Raw genomic sequence first — 6,000 nt, forward strand, 5'->3', positions numbered from 1 at the left:
TATGAAGAATGGCCAGATCAAACATGGCATGTACATTTATTGGTAACAAGACTTAGTGATCTTTTGCTCAAAAGAAAAAAAAAAACAAGACTTTGTGATCTGTCCAGAAAGTGGATGAGGATAAGCATAGACACGAATAACATTCGGATTCTATATGTTCAAGTTCGATATGCAATCGTCACAAATTGGGAAAAAAAAATGGCGCACAGAAAGGGGGTGGGTTTTAGGCGGTGATGGCAAACAATGAGGTCAGAGTATTTCTATCCGGCTGAGTGTTTGGAGCTTGGGTGGTGATGGCAAATGGCTTGGTCAAGTTTGGGCTTGGCCCGTCGTCTCAACATTTAGCATTCGTGAATGTTCGCTCTCGTGACATGCTGATTTGAATAGTTCATTAGCATTTTTTTTAATTCAAAAGTAAATCAGGATTAATTATCACATTGCTTTTTTCCAAATTACAATTTCAAGAACTAATCCACGATCATGTTCACATCAATGTGATGTCCCATGAGTCCTCCAACGCTTCCGTACCAGCAGTGAAATCTCCTCTCGTCGGGCCACTTCGTTTTGTTGTGGTGTGCAACGAGATTATTTGTACAATTGAATGTATAGACCCGAATCAAACGATATCGTTTTTTAGACAAACCTGAACATCATGCTATATATGACATTATTCGTAAATTGAAGTGAATTAAGGCTCCTTTGTTTTGCGAAAATAAATAAATAAATTATTTGAAAAATATCCTTCTAAAAATTATTGCTCATATTGCTTGAAAGAATCTATTAATGAAATATGTTTCATTCTTGACAATAATTTATATTCAAATATTTGCATACTTAACAAGAACTTCTTGCATTCGTTCATTTTTGTAACTGTACAAGTGATTTTTTTGAAAAATAGTTTTCCAAATTTTTCGCTTTTCCATGAAGGATTTTAGCTAGCGATTCAATACGGATCACTATTATGGAATCAATCTTGGCTTCATCCTTTGATCAAAAATCGAGACCAATAGACATTTATCACACCTACCGGTAGATAAAAGTGCAACGATTTGATCCATCACGGACCTCATATGATCTCAAAACACAAGCACACATGCGCGCTTAACTTATAGAGTTTCCTCATTTCTTTTTAATCAGGGACAACGCACGTTAGTGTGTAAAAAGCACATCTTGTCTACAGTAGTAGAACCCACTTGATCAAAATTCTTTGTTCGCAAAAAAAAAAAAAAAAAAAAAAAAAAAAAGCTTGTAAAAATCAATGGGATTTCGTAAAAGAAAATTTACAACTATTTTCAATTCGCTGCTTTTCTTTTCATTTTTCGTCTTCGTTTTCTTTTTTTTTCGTGTTATTGTCCTGTTCTGTCTAGAGTTTTTTTTTTTTTTTTTGGTTCTTTTGTTCATTTTGAGAATTCATCCTAATTTATTTCTGAATAATTTTTAGAGCAATTATCAAAAGTTCATGTCGGGCATAAGCGTTGCAAAAAATGAATGAACATAAGGTATCCGAATACGTATTCGTAGCATATGGTTCAGTCTAATCAAATCTTCATTTGCTTAGCAAAAAGGAGACAAGGTAAAAGGAAACTCCTTGATGCCTACCGTTCTCATAACGAATTTTGAAGAACGAATTATTATGTACTCTTTGAAGATTACCAACCACCAATCCAACCAGTCTTTGTTGTATCAAGTGTCATGAACTTTCTTCCATTGGAATAACGAATATTATAACAAAGTCTAGTGCTTTTCGAAACTAATCAATAGACAATCATGTGCGTTCTAAAGAATTCTCGACCGAGTTGATTAAAAAAACAGAAGGTACGAAATAAAAACAGAATAAAATGGAGAAATGAAACGAAATGGAAAGAGGAATAGAGCCGAACAAGGGTCAACCTATTAATTCAGAAGATTCATATTCCACTGTGAAACATGTCCTTAAATGAAGCAAGAGAGGAAAAAATAGCAAGTACACTTGGGGTTCGATAAATATTTCAATTTTCAATTTTTAGAAAAAAAAAAGGAAGACCCGCCCCTTCCCCCCGCCTCCGACTATCAGACCGAGTGTGCCAGCTTTGTTCCAACAGAGCTGGTGGCTGCGGTTCTTGGGCTACTTGATGTAGATCGACGAAGGGGGGTTGCCGACGCGTGCTTCCGTTTCAGTTTCAAGTTTCGACGAATTGCTTTGTTTTCTCAGGTTCAGCTCCCGTTCGGGCGTTCTTTCAATGACGTAATGGGCAGGTCTAATCGATTGTTTTCCGATTTGGTTTTGTGAGGTTTTGGCTCGATTTCTTCTTACTGGAAGGTGAGGATGGCGTGAGTGGAATCCAGGGAAGGTTTGCTAGCGATGGTTGCGGAGGACTCGAAGGTTTTTAAGATGTCTGTCCTAGGTTTTAGCTCGATTTCTCGCGCTCGAGCCAATGTAATTTAAGATGTGATGAAAGCAATTGTACGTTATTTTTAAGCTCATGAGATGGCTACTTGAATGAAGCGAGGCAGGACCTCTTAGGTTGACTTGGTTGACCTGAAGAAGAGGAAGCCGAAGCTCTCTTCTGCAATTTTCTGTTCTTCTGAACTGAGTGTCTAATATGGGAGTGGTTGCAGAAAAACTGCAGCAGAGAAAAGAATGACGCCTTTTGGCGGTGTTTGTTATCACGAAATGTTCGCAGAAATGCAACCTCGTGTACATTTCCAGGAGACTTTAAAGGGTTTAAATTTCTTCTTCTTTTTTCACATTTTTTCAGCCTCTTGCCTATCAAATAATTGAGCTATTTTCACGTTCGATGCTGGTTTGGTAAATCTTTTCAACCCAATCTCTTGTCAACACACTACTTACTCAAATGATATCAGTTACCGTTCATGTGTTGATAGATTATTTGAGCAGTGTGTATAGTAAAGTTATCGTCTATGTGTCGATAGATTATTGGAGCAATTTATGCAGTAACTTTAACACGTAACTTTAAAGATAATAGCAAGTGTACTCAAATGGTAGTGATAATTTCTCAGTAACTTGAACAAGTTGATAAGTTGTGCAAATGAATGTTATTAAATTATTAAAATAATCAGCAATTTTGATACAATCAAGCAAAAATTCGTACCAATTAAAATAAAAGTTGGTAATATCGTCTAAGAGTTAATAAGTGCATCTTAGTGACTTTAACAAATAAATGTTAGTAAGTTATTGGAACAGGATAGTCGACTATTTCAAACAATCAAATAACATTGGTATAATGACTCAAATAAGAGTTGACAATTTCTTATGAGGGTTAGTAAATTTAGTACACCGATAACCACCGTAAATAAATGATAGTAAAAAATTATTCGAACTAGTGAAAATTTTTTAAAAAAAGAAATCAAGTAAATAGTTGGTAATTTAGAACTTAGTAGAGCTAAAATAAGTTAGTGACTTACCCCTAGAAAAGTTGCTAATTTACCCAAATCAAGAGTAGTAATATCCTATAAGAGTTAGTAACTTCAACAAATAAATGTGGCTAACTCAATACTGCAATCGATAATATCAAAACAATCCAATAAATGCCGGTAGCTGGACTGAAATAGGAGCCTGTAATTTTCTATTAAAGTTAGAAATGGGTACGTATGCCCGAAAACCCAACTCAATCGCACCCCCGCACGTTATTAAAATAAAAAAATAAATAAAAGAATAATAAATAAAGACAGGAACGAAGTAAAAAAAAAAGGTCAATGAAAAGTAGATAAAGTGGGGCCCAATCCCCATTGCAATTAGCAATTACTAATTAGCAAAAGAGATGGTTGGACCGACGGGAACGAAGGGAAAGACTGACCCTCCGCATCGCCACTTGTCCCCCTGTGGGGCCTCACCCCACCGGACACGTCGACAACATTTATTCCTTTTGGAAAAAAAAAAAAAAAAAAAAAAAATATATATATATATATATATATATATATATATATATATATATATATATATATATATATATATATATACTTTTTTAGCTTTTCCAACCCTCATCTCTGGGCCTCTGGCTCCTCATTCCCTGAACTCCCCCCTTCAATGACATTTTGTAGTGAATCTTCATGCCTACATATTAATATCTAAAGCTTCACCGAGTCATGAAGAAACATTCAAAATCTTATGCTCAAAAGTACTCCTATACCACCGTTACTCATTCCTGCCCTTTGCCGGACCACCATCTCCAACCATCGGCTAACCATTGTACTGGCCATTGCATCCACAAAAAGTAAGGAACAAAAACGGAAATACAATCGGATAAACCAACTGGAATATTTGAGCTTAAAAATTAACTCTCGGATCGTCAGGTTTTGAGTGGCTCCTCATCGATTATTGTCATTGAAGGCAGCGGGAAGGCCTGATTTATCAGTGGTGTAACTAGGCTACGACGGGCACTCACAACCGACGATTAGAACCTTTACAATTGTCTACGAACAAAAGAACGAACGGCGAGGGAGTCTTCGGATGAGATTTGGGCTCTTCCGTTTTCACGGTGGGGAAGGCAAGGAGCAATAGTGAAGCAGGAAAGGGCGGCTCGGGAACAGTGAGGGCAAGCGGCTTGGCAACTAATGGCGTCGAGAGGAGTGATGGAGAGGCTCATCAAAGTGATGGCGTGGGTTTCAATCGTCGAAATGGGCAACGGCGACTATTGCACCAACTCCTCAAGAGAATGAAGTCCAAGAACAATGGATACATCTTGCGGTGACGAGGATGAGGTCGAATGACGATGGGGCGACGGTGAAGGTGTATACACAGCGCTCATGAAGAGTCAATCCTCCTTATTTTTCGCTTTTCCCCCCTCTTTTTTTTCACTTGTGGCGTGTCCCTCTTGAACGTAAAAAGAAGCCAAAAAAGAAAAAGAAAAAGAACCCCCTCCAAGATGAGAAAAGAACATATTTTATTCTCCAATAGAGTTTTGTGTAATTACACCATGTGACGCGATCTTGAAAGGTGTGAGCTCAAATTCCATGATAACAAATATGTCGATCAATTCTTGAGATTGATAGTTTTTTGATTGGATTGACGGTACTTAAATTTCACTATTTCTAAATCAAATGTCTAAAAAAAAGACTTTTAATTTTTTTTTCATACCTAGGAATCATTTGACCAAAAAAAAGTTTTAAGCCATTTCTATGAAAACTAAAATCTAGAATGGCACATGCTTATGTTCAATTAACACCTATATGCAATTAAAGTACTACTGATACTAATCTAATTTTTTTCGAGTTAAGAAATGAGTCTCATTGTGATCAGGATCTTGAATCTCGAATTTTTCTAACTTTAACCATCGGTATTATTTGGATGTCCATAGCAATATAATTTTAAAAAAAATTCTAACAACTGTTGGTATTTTCTTAAAATTTTTGGTAACTTAGCATTTTACCAAAATGCTACCGACCGAATAAGTTACTGGTCAAAATTTAGTTATCAACTGATTTTGATATTTACGTATGCTATTCGTACTTTACCTGCACTGAACGATGTTCGGAATTTTGACCAATAGAATCTTCCTTTATGGTATGGACCTCTTTTCATGGCATCTTCCGAAGCCAAGCAGATGCCATTTTCAGCTTGATTCAATTTGTTTTCTAGTTTCAAAATGTTACAAATACCTCTAATTTTTTTCAATACAAAGGACAAATCAACCTATTCCACCCAAATTAAAAAATTCAATATTAATAAAGATTGAATTCCAAGTTTTGCATTGGAGAACATATTTGGTTAGCATTTTTTGTTTCGCGTAACAGACAAAATGTCATATATTGAGCATACAAGTTATTCCGGCATCTAAAGGGACTGGCTAAGAGCTCGGCCAATACCCAATGACTATCATGTGGCCAACAGGCGGCACGGCCCAGTCTCCCGGTCCTCTCCACATAGCTCCACCAAAGACCCACAATACCTCCTAACGCATCTCTAACTTATTATAATTTCTAGGCTTCGACATAAATTCAATTTGGCTAGAACTCGAGCCATAAGCTCAATAACCTTAATTAGTAGAATCATGGAGTCAC

Source organism: Eucalyptus grandis, chromosome 7 (genome assembly GCF_016545825.1).
Source record: "Eucalyptus grandis isolate ANBG69807.140 chromosome 7, ASM1654582v1, whole genome shotgun sequence".
Lineage (NCBI taxonomy): Eukaryota > Viridiplantae > Streptophyta > Magnoliopsida > Myrtales > Myrtaceae > Eucalyptus > Eucalyptus grandis.